Consider the following 14,727-nt stretch of genomic DNA (forward strand, 5'->3'; position numbering starts at 1 on the left):
CATGAGAGGACAAACACAAGCAGGGCCTGGCACCACTGTGGGAGCGTGCAACAGACAGCTGAAGGATGAAAGGCTGAGCTTCACTGACGCCATGAGCGGACAAACACAAGCAAGGCCTGGCACCACTGTGGGAGCGTGCTACAGACACCTGAAGGATGAAAGGCTGAGCTGCACTGACGCCATGAGCGGACACACACAAGCAGGGCCTGGCACCACTGTGGGAGCGTGCAACAGACACCTGAAGGATGAAAGGCTGAGCTTCACTGACATCAGGAGCGGACAAACACAAGCAGGGCCTGGCACCACTGTGGGAGCGTGCAACAGACACCGGAAGGATGAAAGGCTGAGCGGTACTGATATCTCGAGCGGAGAAACACAAGCAGGGCCTGGCACCACTGTGGAAGCGTGCAACAGACACCTGAAGGATGAAAGGCTGAGCTTCACTGACATCACGAGTGGACAAACACAAGCAGGGCCTGGCACCACTGTGGGAGCGTGCAACAGACACCTGAAGGATGAAAGGCTGAGCTTCACTGACATGACATCACGAGCGGATAAACACAAGCAGAGCCTGGCACCACCGTGGGAGCGTGCAACAGGCACCTGAAGGATGAAAGGCTGAGCTTCACTGACATCACGAGCAGACAAACACAAGCAGGATCTGGCACCACTGTGGGAGCGTGCAACAGACACCTGAAGGATGAAAGGCTGAGCTGCACTGACGCCATGAGCGGACAAACACAAGCAAGGCCTGGCACCACTGTGGGAGCGTGCAACAGACACCTGAAGAATGAAAGGCTGAGCTGCACTGACACCATGAGCGGACAAACACAAGCAGGGCCTGGCACCACTGTGGGAGCGTGCAACAGACACCTGAAGGATGAAAGGCTGAGCTTCACTGACATCACGAGCGGACAAACAAGAGCAGGGCCTGGCACCACTGTGGGAGTGTGCAACAGACACCTGAAGGATGAAAGGCTGAGCGGTACAGATATCTCGAGCGGACAAACACAAGCAGGGCCTGGCACCACTGTGGGATGGTGCAACAGACACCTGAAGGATGAAAGGCTGAGCTTCACTGACATCACGAGCGGACAAACACAAGCAGGGCCGGCACCACTGTTGGAGCGTGCAACACACACCTGAAGGATGAAAGGCAGAGCTTCACTGACATCACGAGCAGACAAACACAAGCAGGGCCTGGCACCTCTGTGGGAGCGTGCAACACACACCTGAAGGATGAAAGGCTGAGCTTCACTGACATCACGAGCAGACAAACACAAGCAGGGCCTGGCACCACTGTGGGAGCGTGCAACAGACACCTGAAGGATGAAAGGCTGAGAGGTACTGATATCTCGAGCGGAGAAACACAAGCAGGGCCTGGCACCACTGTGGGAGCGTGCAAGAAACACCTTAAGGATGAAAGGCTGAGCGGTACTGATATCTTGAGTGGACAAACGCAAGCAGGGCCTGGCACCACTGTGGGAGCGTGCAAGAAACACCTGAAGGATGAAAGGCTGAGCTTCACTGACATCACGAGCGGACAAACACAAGCAGGGACTGGCACCACTGTGGGAGCATGCAACAGACACCTGAAGGATGAAAGGCTGAGCTTCACTGACATCACGAGCGGACAAACACAAGCAGGGCCTGGCACCACTGTGGGAGCGTGCAACAGGCACCTGAAGGATGAAAGGCTGAGCTTCACTGACATCACGAGCAGACAAACACAAGCAGGGCCTGGCACCACTGTGGGAGCGTGCAACAGACACCTGAAGGATGAAAGGCTGAGCTTCACTGACATCACGAGCAGACAAACACAAGCAGGGCCTGGCACCACTGTGGGAGCGTTCAACAGACACCTGAAGGATGAAAGGCTGAGCGGTACTGACATCACGAGCGGACAAACACAAGCAGGGCCTGGCACCACTGTGGGAGCGTGCAATAGACACCTGAAGGATGAAAGGCTTAGCTTCACGGACAAACACAAGCAGGGCCTGGCACCACTGTGGGAGCGTGCAACAGACACCTGAAGGATGAAAGGCTGAGCTTCACTGACATCACGAGCGGACAAACAAGAGCAGGGCCTGGCACCACTGTGGGAGTGTGCAAGAGACACCTGAAGGATGAAAGGCTGAGCTTCACTGACATCATGAGCGGACAAACACAAGCAGGGCCTGGCACCACTGTGGGATGGTGCAACAGACACCTGAAGGATGAAAGGCTGAGCGGTACAGATATCTCGAGCGGACAAACACAAGCAGGGCCTGGCACCACTGTGGGATGGTGCAACAGACACCTGAAGGATGAAAGGCTGAGCTTCACTGACATCACGAGCGGACAAACACAAGCAGGGCCGGCACCACTGTTGGAGCGTGCAACACACACCTGAAGGATGAAAGGCAGAGCTTCACTGACATCACGAGCAGACAAACACAAGCAGGGCCTGGCACCTCTGTGGGAGCGTGCAACACACATCTGAAGGATGAAAGGCTGAGCTTCACTGACATCACGAGCAGACAAACACAAGCAGGGCCTGGCACCACTGTGGGAGCGTGCAACAGACACCTGAAGGATGAAAGGCTGAGAGGTACTGATATCTCGAGCGGAGAAACACAAGCAGGGCCTGGCACCACTGTGGGAGCGTGCAAGAAACACCTTAAGGATGAAAGGCTGAGCGGTACTGATATCTTGAGTGGACAAACGCAAGCAGGGCCTGGCACCACTGTGGGAGCGTGCAAGAAACACCTGAAGGATGAAAGGCTGAGCTTCACTGACATCACGAGCGGACAAACACAAGCAGGGACTGGCACCACCTTGGGAGCATGCAACAGACACCTGAAGGATGAAAGGCTGAGCTTCACTGACATCACGAGCGGACAAACACAAGCAGGGCCTGGCACCACTGTGGGAGCGTGCAACAGGCACCTGAAGGATGAAAGGCTGAGCTTCACTGACATCACGAGCAGACAAACACAAGCAGGGCCTGGCACCACTGTGGGAGCGTGCAACAGACACCTGAAGGATGAAAGGCTGAGCTTCACTGACATCACGAGCAGACAAACACAAGCAGGGCCTGGCACCACTGTGGGAGCGTTCAACAGACACCTGAAGGATGAAAGGCTGAGCGGTACTGACATCACGAGCGGACAAACACAAGCAGGGCCTGGCACCACTGTGGGAGCGTGCAACAGTCACCTGAAGGATGAAAGGCTTAGCTTCACGGACAAACACAAGCAGGGCCTGGCACCACTGTGGGAGCGTGCAACAGACACCTGAAGGATGAAAGGCTGAGCTTCACTGACATCACGAGCAGACAGACACAAGCAGGGCCTGGCACCACTGTGGGAGCGTTCAACAGACACCTGAAGGATGAAAGGCTGAGCGGTACTGCCATCACGAGCGGACAAACACAAGCAGGCCCTGGCACCAATGTGGGAGCGTACAACACACACCTGAAGGATGAAAGGTTGAGCTTCACTGACATCACGAGTGGACAAACACAAGCAGGGCCTGGCACCACTGTGGGGGCGTGCAACAGACACCTGAAGGATGAAAGGCTGAGCTTCACTGACATCACGAGCAGACAAACACAAGCAGGGCCTGGCACCACTGTGGGAGCGTGCAACAGACACCTGAAGGATGAAAGGCTGAGCTTTACTGACATCACGAGTGGACAAACACAAGCAGGGCCTGGCACGACTGTGGGAGCGTGCAACACACACCTGAAGGATGAAAGGCTGAGCTTCACTGACATCACGAGCGGACAAACACAAGCAGGGCCTGGCACCACTGTGGGAGCGTGCAACAGACACCTGAAGGATGAAAGGCTGAGCTTCACTGACATCACGAGCGGACAAACACAAGCAGGGCCTGGCACCACTGTGGGAGCGTGCAACAGACACCTGAAGGACGAAAGGCTGAGCTTCACTGACATCACGAGCGGACAAACACAAGCAGGGCCTGGCACCCCTGTGGGAGCGTGCAACACACACCTGAAGGATGAAAGGCTGAGCTTCACTGACATCACGAGCAGACAAACACAAAAACAGGGCCTGTGCACCATTGTAGGACCGTGCAACAGACACCTGAAGGATGAAAGGCTAGTTGCACTTACAGAGGACAAACACAAGCAGGGCCTGGCACCACTGTGGGAGCGTGCAACAGACACCTGAAGGATGAAAGACTGAGCTTCACTGACATCACGAGCGGACAAACACAAGCAGGGCCTGGCACCACTGTGGGAGCGTGCAACAGACACCTGAAGGATAAAAGGCTGAGCGGTACTGATATCTCGAGCGGACAAACACAAGCAGGGCCTGGCACCACTGTGGGAGCGTGCAACAGACACCTGAAGGATGAAAGGCTGAGCTTCACTGACATCACGAGCGGACAAACACAAGCAGGGCCTGGCACCACTGTGGGATGGTGCAACAGACACCTGAAGGATGAAAGGCTGAGCGGTACAGATATCTCGAGCGGACAAACACAAGCAGGGCCTGGCACCACTGTGGGATGGTGCAACAGACACCTGAAGGATGAAAGGCTGAGCGGTACTGACATCACGAGCGGACAAACACAAGCAGGCCCTGGCACCAATCTGGGAGCGTACAACACACACCTGAAGGATGAAAGGCTGAGCTTCACTGACATCACGAGTGGACAAACACAAGCAGGGCCTGGCACCACTGTGGGGGCCTGCAACAGACACCTGAAGGATGAAAGGCTGAGCTTCACTGACATCACGAGCAGACAAACACAAGCAGGGCCTGGCACCACTGTGGGAGCGTGCAACAGACACCTGAAGGATGAAAGGCTGAGCTTTACTGACATCACGAGTGGACAAACACAAGCAGGGCCTGGCACCACTGTGGGAGCGTGCAACACACACCTGAAGGATGAAAGGCTGAGCTTCACTGACATCACGAGCGGACAAACACAAGCAGGGCCTGGCACCACTGTGGGAGCGTGCAACAGACACCTGAAGGATGAAAGGCTGAGCTTTACTGACATCACGAGCGGACAAACACAAGCAGGGCCTGGCACCACTGTGGGAGCGTGCAACAGACACCTGAAGGACGAAAGGCTGAGCTTCACTGACATCATGAGCGGACAAACACAAGCAGGGCCTGGCACCCCTGTGGGAGCGTGCAACACACACCTGAAGGATGAAAGGCTGAGCTTCACTGACATCACGAGCAGACAAACACAAGCAGGGCCTGTGCACCATTGTAGGACCGTGCAACAGACACCTGAAGGATGAAAGGCTAGTTGCACTTACAGAGGACAAACACAAGCAGGGCCTGGCACCACTGTGGGAGCGTGCAACAGACACCTGAAGGATGAAAGGCTGAGCTTCACTGACATCACGAGCGGACAAACACAAGCAGGGCCTGGCACCACTGTGGGAGCGTGCAACAGACACCTGAAGGATAAAAGGCTGAGCGGTACTGATATCTCGAGCGGACAAACACAAGCAGGGCCTGGCACCACTGTGGGAGCGTGCAACAGACACCTGAAGGATGAAAGGCTGAGCTTCACTGACATCACGAGCGGACAAACAAGAGCAGGGCCTGGCACCACTGTGGGAGTCTGCAACAGACACCTGAAGGATGAAAGGCTGAGCTTCACTGACATCATGAGCGGACAAACACAAGCAGGGCCTGGCACCACTGTGGGATGGTGCAACAGACACCTGAAGGATGAAAGGCTGAGCGGTACAGATATCTCGAGCGGACAAACACAAGCAGGGCCTGGCACCACTGTGGGATGGTGCAACAGACACCTGAAGGATGAAAGGCTGAGCTTCACTGACATCACGAGCGGACAAACACAAGCAGGGCCGGCACCACTGTTGGAGCGTGCAACACACACCTGAAGGATGAAAGGCAGAGCTTCACTGACATCACGAGCAGACAAACACAAGCAGGGCCTGGCACCTCTGTGGGAGCGTGCAACACACACCTGAAGGATGAAAGGCCGAGCTTCACTGACATCACGAGCAGACAAACACAAGCAGGGCCTGGCACCACTGTGGGAGCGTGCAACAGACACCTGAAGGATGAAAGGCTGAGAGGTACTGATATCTCGAGTGGAGAAACACAAGCAGGGCCTGGCACCACTGTGGGAGCGTGCAAGAAACACCTTAAGGATGAAAGGCTGAGCGGTACTGATATCTTGAGTGGACAAACGCAAGCAGGGCCTGGCACCACTGTGGGAGCGTGCAAGAAACACCTGAAGGATGAAAGGCTGAGCTTCACTGACATCACGAGCGGACAAACACAAGCAGGGACTGGCACCACTGTGGGAGCATGCAACAGACACCTGAAGGATGAAAGGCTGAGCTTCACTGACATCACGAGCGGACAAACACAAGCAGGGCCTGGCACCACTGTGGGAGCGTGCAACAGGCACCTGAAGGATGAAAGGCTGAGCTTCACTGACATCACGAGCAGACAAACACAAGCAGGGCCTGGCACCACTGTGGGAGCGTGCAACAGACACCTGAAGGATGAAAGGCTGAGCTTCACTGACATCACGAGCAGACAAACACAAGCAGGGCCCAGGCACCACTGTGGGAGCGTTCAACAGACACCTGAAGGATGAAAGGCTGAGCGGCACTGACATCACGAGCGGACAAACACAAGCAGGGCCTGGCACCACTGTGGGAGCGTGCAACAGACACCTGAAGGATGAAAGGCTGAGCTTCATGGACAAACACAAGCAGGGCCTGGCACCACTGTGGGAGCGTGCAACAGACACCTGAAGGATGAAAGGCTGAGCTTCACTGACATCACGAGCAGACAGACACAAGCAGGGCCTGGAACCACTGTGGGAGCGTTCAACAGACACCCGAAGGATGGAAGGCTGAGCGGTACTGACATCACGAGCGGACAAACACAAGCAGGCCCTCGCACCAATGTGGGAGCGTACAACACACACCTGAAGGATGAAAGGCTGAGCTTCACTGACATCACGAGCAGACAAACACAAGCAGGGCCTGGCACCACTGTGGGAGCGTGCAACAGACACCTGAAGGATGAAAGGCTGAGCTTTACTGACATCACGAGTGGACAAACACAAGCAGGGCCTGGCACCACTGTGGGAGCGTGCAACACACACCTGAAGGATGAAAGGCTGAGCTTCACTGACATCACGAGCGGACAAACACAAGCAGGGCCTGGCACCACTGTGGGAGAGTGCAACAGACACCTGAAGGATGAAAGGCTGAGCTTCACTGACATCACGAGCGGACAAACACAAGCAGGGCCTGGCACCACTGTGGGAGCGTGCAACAGACACCTGAAGGATGAAAGGCTGAGCTTCACTGACATCACGAGCGGACAAACACAAGCAGGGCCTGGCACCACTGTGGGAGCGTGCAACACACACCTGAAGGATGAAAGGCTGAGCTTCACTGACATCACGAGCAGACAAACACAAGCAGGGCCTGTGCACCATTGTAGGACCGTGCAACAGACACCTGAAGGATGAAAGGCTAGTTGCACTTACAGAGGACAAACACAAGCAGGGCCTGTGCACTAATGTTGGAGCGTGCAAGAGACACCTGAAGGATGAAAGGCTGAGATGCACGTACAGAGGACAAACACAAGCAGGGCCTGTGCACTAATGTTGGAGCGTGCAAGAGACACCTGAAGGATGAAAGGCTGAGCTGCACTGACAGTGGACAAACACAAGCAGGGCCGGATGGTGCACAGACCGAGGCTCTCCCGAGGATACAGAGGGACGGTGCACAGCCAAGGGCTCTACCTATGATACAGAGGGACGGTGCACAGACTGGGGCTCTACCTGTGATACAGGGGGACGGTGCACAGCCCGGGGCTCTACCTATGATACAGAGGGACGGTACACAGACTGGGGCTCTACCTGTGATACAGGGGGACGGTGCACAGCCCGGGGCTCTACCTATGATACAGAGGGACGGTACACAGTCTGGGGCTCTACCTGTGATACAGGGGGACGGTGCACAGCCCGGGGCTCTACCTATGATACAGAGGGACGGTGCACAGACTGGGGCTCTACCTGTGATACAGGGGGACGGTGCACAGACTGGGGCTCTACCTGTGATACAGGGGGACGGTGCACAGCCCGGGGCTCTACCTATGATACAGAGGGACGGTACACAGACTGGGGCTCTACCTGTGATACAGGGGGACGGTGCACAGCCCGGGGCTCTACCTATGATACAGAGGGACGGTACACAGTCCGGGGCTCTACCTGTGATACAGGGGGACGGTGCACAGCCCGGGGCTCTACCTATGATACAGAGGGACGGTGCACAGCCCGGGGCTCTACCTATGATACAGAGGGACGGTGCACAGCCCCGGGGGCTATACCTGTGATACAGAGGGACGGTGCACAGCCCGGGGCTCTACCTGTGATACAGAGGGACGATGCACAGCCTGGGGCTCTCTGTATGATACAGAGGGACGCTGCACAGCCCGAGGCTCTCCCGAGGATACAGAGGGACGGTGTACAGCTCCGGGGGCTCTACCTATGATACAGAGGGACGGTGCACAGCCGGGGGCTCTACCTATGATACAGAGGGACGGTGCACAGCCCGGGGCTCTACCTGTGATACAGAGGGACGGTGCACAGCCGGGGGCTCTACCTATGATACAGAGGGATGGTGCACAGCCCGGGGCTCTACCTATGATACAGAGGGACGGTGCAGAGCCCGGGGCTCTACCTATGATACAGAGGGACGGTGCACAGCCCGGGGCTCTCCCGAGGATACAGAGGGAAGTTGCACAGCCCGGGGCTCTACCTATGATACAGAGGGACGGTGCACAGCCCGGGGCTCTCCCGAGGATACAGAGGGAAGGTGCACAGCCCGGGGCTCTACCTATGATACAGAGGGACGGTGCACAGCCCGGGGCTCTCCAGAGGATACAGAGGGACGGTGCACAGCCCGGGGCTCTCCCGAGGATACAGAGGGAAGGTGCACAGCCCGGGGCTCTACCTATGATACAGAGGGACGGTGCACAGCCCCGGGGGCTCTACCTATGATACAGAGGGATGGTGCACAGCCCCGGGGGCTCTACCTGTGATACTGAGGGACGGTGCACAGCCCCGGGGGCTCTACCTGTGATACAGAGGGACGGTGCACAGTCCGAAGCTCTACCTATGATACAGAGGGACGATGCACAGCCCGGGGCTCTACCTATGATACAGAGGGACGGTGCACAGCCCGGGGCTCTACCTATGATACAGAGGGATGGTGCACAGCCCGGGGCTCTACCTGTGATACAGAGGGACAGTGCACTGCCTGGGGGATCTACCTGTGATACAGAGGGACGGTGCACAGCCCGGGGGCTCTACCTATGATACAGAGGAACGGTGCACAGCCCCGTGCTCTACCTGTGATACAGAGAGACAGTGCACAGCCCGGGGGCTCTACCTATGATACCGAGGGACGGTGCACAGCCCGGGGGCTCTACCTGTGATACAGAGGGACAGTGCACAGCCCGGGGGCTCTACCTATGATACAGAGGGACGGTGCACTGCCCGAGGCTCTACCTATGATACAGAGGGACAGTGCACTGCCTGGGGGATCTACCTGTGATACAGAGGGACGGTGCACAGCACGGGGCTCTACCTATGATACAGAGGGACGGTGCACAGCCCGGGGCTCTACCTATGATACAGAGGGACGGTGCACAGCCCGGGGCTCTACCTGTGATACAGAGGGACGGTGCACAGCCCGGGCTCTACCTATGATACAGAGGGACGGTGCACAGCCCGGGGCTCTACCTGTGATACAGAGGGACGGTGCACAGCCCGGGCTCTACCTATGATACAGAGGAACGGTGCACAGCCGGGGGCTCTACCTATGATACAGAGGAACGGTGCACAGCCAGGGCTCTACCTATGATACAGAGGGATGGTGCACAGCCCGGGGCTCTACCTAAGATACAGAGGGACGGTGCGCAGCCCGGGGCTCTACCTATGATACAGAGGGACGAGACACAGCCTGAGGCTCTACCTATGATACAGAGGGACGGTGCACAGCCCGGGGCTCTACCTGTGATACAGAGGGACGGTGCACAGCCCGGGCTCTACCTATGATACAGAGGGACGGTGCACACCCCGGGGCTCTACCTGTGACACGGAGGACGGTGCACAGCCCGGGGCTCTACCTATGATACAGAGGGACAGTGCACAGCCGGGGGCTCTCCCTATGATACAGAGGGACGGTGCACAGCCGGGGGCTCTACCTATGATTCAGAGGGATGGTGCACAGCCCGGGGCTCTCCCGAGGATACAGATGGACGGTGCGCAGCCGGGGGCTCTACCTATGATACAGAGGACGGTGCACAGCCCGAGTCTCTACCTATGATACAGAGGGACGGGACACAGCCCGGGGCTCTACCTGTGATACAGAGGGACGGTGCACAGCCGGGGCCCTCCCTATGATACAGAGGGACGGTGCACAGCCCGGGGCTCTACCTATGATACAGAGGGACGGTGCACAGCAGGGGGCCCTACCTATGATACAGAGGGACGGGACACAGCCCGGGGCTCTACCTATGATACAGAGGGGCGATGCACAGCCGGGGGCTCTACCTATGATACAGAGTGGCGGGACACAGCCCGGGGCTCTACCTATGATACAGAGGGACGGTGCACAGCCGGAGGCTCTACCTATGATACAGAGGGACGGTGCACAGCCTGGGGCTCTACCTATGATACAGAGGGACGGTGCACAGCCCGGGGCTCTACCTGTGATACAGAGGGATGGTGCACAGCCCGGGGCTCTACCTGTGATACAGAGGGACGGTGCACAGCCCAGGGCTCTACCTGTGATACAGAGGGACGGTGCACAGCCCGGGGCTCTACCTATGATACAGAGGGACGGTGCACAGCCCTGGGCTCTCCCTGTGACACAGAGGGACGGTGCAAAGCCCGGGGCTCTACCTATGATACAGAGGGACGGTTCACTGCCCGGGGCTCTACCTATGATACAGAGGGACGGTGCACAGCCCGGGGCTCTACCTATGATACAGAGGGACGGTGCACAGCCCGGAGCTCTACCTATGATACAGAGGATGGTGCACAGCCCGGGGCTCTACCTATGATACAGAGGGACGGTGCACAGCCCGGGGCTCTCCCTATGATACAGAGGGACGGTGCACAGCCCGGGACTCTCCCTATGATACAGAGGGACAGTGCACAGCCCTGGGCTCTACCTATGATACAGAGGGACAGTGCACAGCCCGGGGCTCTACCTATGATACAGAGGGACGGTGCACAGCCCGGGGCTCTACCTATGATACAGAAGGACGGTGCACAGCCCGGGGCTCGACCTATGATACAGAGGGACGGTGCACAGCCTGGGGCTCTACCTATGATACAGAGGGACGGGACACAGCCCGGGGCTCTACCTATGATACAGAGGATGGTGCACAGCCCGGGGCTCTGCCTATGATACAGAGGATGGTGCACAGCCCTGGGCTCTACCTATGATACAGAGGATGGTGCACAGCCCTGGGCTCTACCTATGATACAGAGGGACAGTGCACAGCCCGGGGCTCTACCTATTATACAGAGGGACGGTGCACAGCCCGGGGCTCTACCTATGACACAGAGAGACGGTGCACAGCCGGGGGCTCTACCTATGATACAGAGGGACGCTGCACAGCCCGGGGCTTTACCTATGATACAGAGGGACGGTGCACAGCCCGGGACTCTCCCTATGATACAGAGGGACGGTGCACAGCCCGGGGCTCTACCTATGATACCGAGGAACGGAGCAGAGCCCGGGGCTCTACCTATGATACAGAGGGATGCTGCACAGCCCCGAGCTCTACCTATGATACAGAGGGACGGTGCAGAGCCCGGGGCTCTACCTTTGATACAGAGGGACGGTGCACAGCCCCGAGCTCTACCTATGATACAGAGGGGCGGTGCACTGCCGGGGGCTCTACGTATGATACAGAGGGGCCCGACACAGCCCGGAGCTCTACCTATGATACAGAGGGACGGTGCACAGCCTGGGGCTCTACCTATGATACAGAGGGACGGTGCACAGCCCGGGGCTCTACCTATGATACAGAGGGACGGTGCACAGCCCGGGGCTCTCCATGTGACACAGAGGGACGGTGCACAGCCGGGGGCTCTACCTATGATACAGTGGGACCGTGCACAGCACGGGGGCTCTACCTGTGATACAGAGGGACGGTGCACAGCCCTGTGCTCTACCTATGATACAGAGGGACGGTGCACAGCCCGGGGTTCTACCTTTGATACAGAGGGACGGTGCACAGCCCGGGGCTCTCCATGTGACACAGAGGGACGGTGCACAGCCGGGGGCTCTACCTATGATACAGAGGGTCGGTTCACTGCCCGGGGCTCTACCTATGATACAGAGGGACGGTGCACAGCCCGGGGCTCTACCTATGATACAGAGGGACGGTGCACAGCCCGGGGCTCTACCTATGATACAGAGGGACGGTGCACAGCCCGGGGCTCTACCTATGATACAGAGGGACGGTGCACAGCCCGGGGCTCTCCCTATGATACAGAGGGACGGTGCACAGCCCGGGGCTCTACCTATGATACAGAGGGACGGTGCACAGCCCGGTGCTCTCCCTATGATACAGAGGGACGGTGCACAGCCGGGGGCTCTACCTATGATACAGAGGGACGGTGCACAGCCTGGGGCTCTCCCTATGATACAGAGGGACGGTGCACAGCCCGGGGCTCTACCTATGATACAGAGGGACGGTGCACAGCCCGGTGCTCTCCCTATGATACAGAGGGGCGGTGCACAGCCCCGGGCTCTACCTATGATACAGAGGGACAGTGCACAGCACGGGGGCTCTACCTGTGATACAGAGGGACGGTGCACAGCCCGGGGCTCTACCTATGATACAGAGGGACGGTGCACAGCCCGGGGCTCTACCTATGATACAGAGGGACGGGACACAGCCCGGGGCTCTCTACCTATGATACAGAGGGACGGTGCACAGCCCGGGGCTCTACCTATGATACAGAGGGACGGTGCACAGCCCGGGGCTCTACCTATGATACAGAGGGACGGTGCACAGCCCGGGGCTCTACCTGTGATACAGAGGGACGGTGCACAGCCCGGGGCTCTACCTCTGATACAGAGGGACGGTGCACAGCCCGGGGCTCTACCTCTGATACAGAGGGATGGTGCACAGCCGGGGGCTCTACCTATGATACAGAGGGACGGTGCACAGCCCGGGGCTCTACCTATGATACAGAGGGACGGTGCACAGCCCGGGGCTCTACCTATGATACAGAGGGACGGTGCACAGCCCGGGGCTCTACCTATGATACAGAGGGACGGTGCACAGCCCGGGGCTCGACCTATGATACAGAGGGACGGTGCACAGCCTGGGGCTCTACCTATGATACAGAGAGACGGTGCACAGCCCGGGGCTCTACCTATGATACAGAGGGACGATGCACAGCCCGGGGCTCTACCTATGACACAGAGGGACGGGACACAGCCCGGGTCTCTACCTGTGATACAGAGGGACGGTGCACAGCCCGGGGCTCTACCTATGATACAGAGGGACGGGACACAGCCCGGGGCTCTACCTGTGATACAGAGGGACGGTGCACAGCCCGGGGCTCTACCTATGATACAGAGGGACGGTGCACAGCCCGGGGCTCTACCTATGATACAGAGGGACGGTGCACAGCCCGGGGCTCTACCTATGATACAGAGGGACGGGACACAGCCCGGGGCTCTACCTGTGATACAGAGGGACGGTGCACAGCCGGGGGCTCTACCTATGATACGGAGGGGCCCGACACAGCCCGGGGCTCTACCTATGATACAGAGGGACGGTGCACAGCCCGGGGCTCTACCTATGATACAGAGGGACGGTGCACAGTCCGGGGCTCTACCTGTGATACAGAGGGACGGTGCACAGCCCGGGGCTCTACCTATGATACAGAGGGACGGTGCACAGCCCGGGCTCTACCTATGATACAGAGGGACGGTGCACAGCCCGGGGCTCTACCTGTGATACAGAGGGGCGGGACACAGCCCGGGGCTCTACCTATTATACAGAGGGACGGTGCACAGCCTCGGGCTCTACCTATGATACAGAGGGACGGTGCACAGCCCGGGGGCTCTACCTGTGATAAAGAGGGACGGTGCACAGCCCTGGGCTCTCCCTATGATACAGAGGGACGGGACACAGCCCGGGGCTCTACCTATGATACAGGGGGACGGTGCACAGTCCGGGGCTCTACCTATGATACAGAGGGACAGTGCACAGCCGGGGGCTCTACCTATGATACAGAGGGACGATGCACAGCCCGGGGCTCTACCTATGATACAGAGGGACGGGACACAGCCCGGGGCTCTACCTGTGATACAGAGGGACGGTGCACAGCCCGGGGCTCTACCTATGATACAGAGGGACAGTGCACAGCCCGGGGCTCTACCTATGATACAGAGGGACGGTGCACAGCCCGGGGCTCTACCTATGATACAGAGGGACGGGACACAGCCCGGGGCTCTACCTGTGATACAGAGGGACGCTGCACAGCCGGGGGCCCTACCTGTGATACAGAGGGGCGGGACACAGCCCGGGGCTCTACCTATTATACAGAGGGACGGTGCACAGCCCGGGGCTCTACCTATGATACAGAGGGACGGTGCACAGCCTGGGGCTCTACCTATGATACAGAGAGACGGTGCACAGCCCGGGGCTCTACCTATGA

This window comes from Lissotriton vulgaris, chromosome 12, assembly GCF_964263255.1.
Source record: "Lissotriton vulgaris chromosome 12, aLisVul1.2, whole genome shotgun sequence".
NCBI lineage: Eukaryota > Metazoa > Chordata > Amphibia > Caudata > Salamandridae > Lissotriton > Lissotriton vulgaris.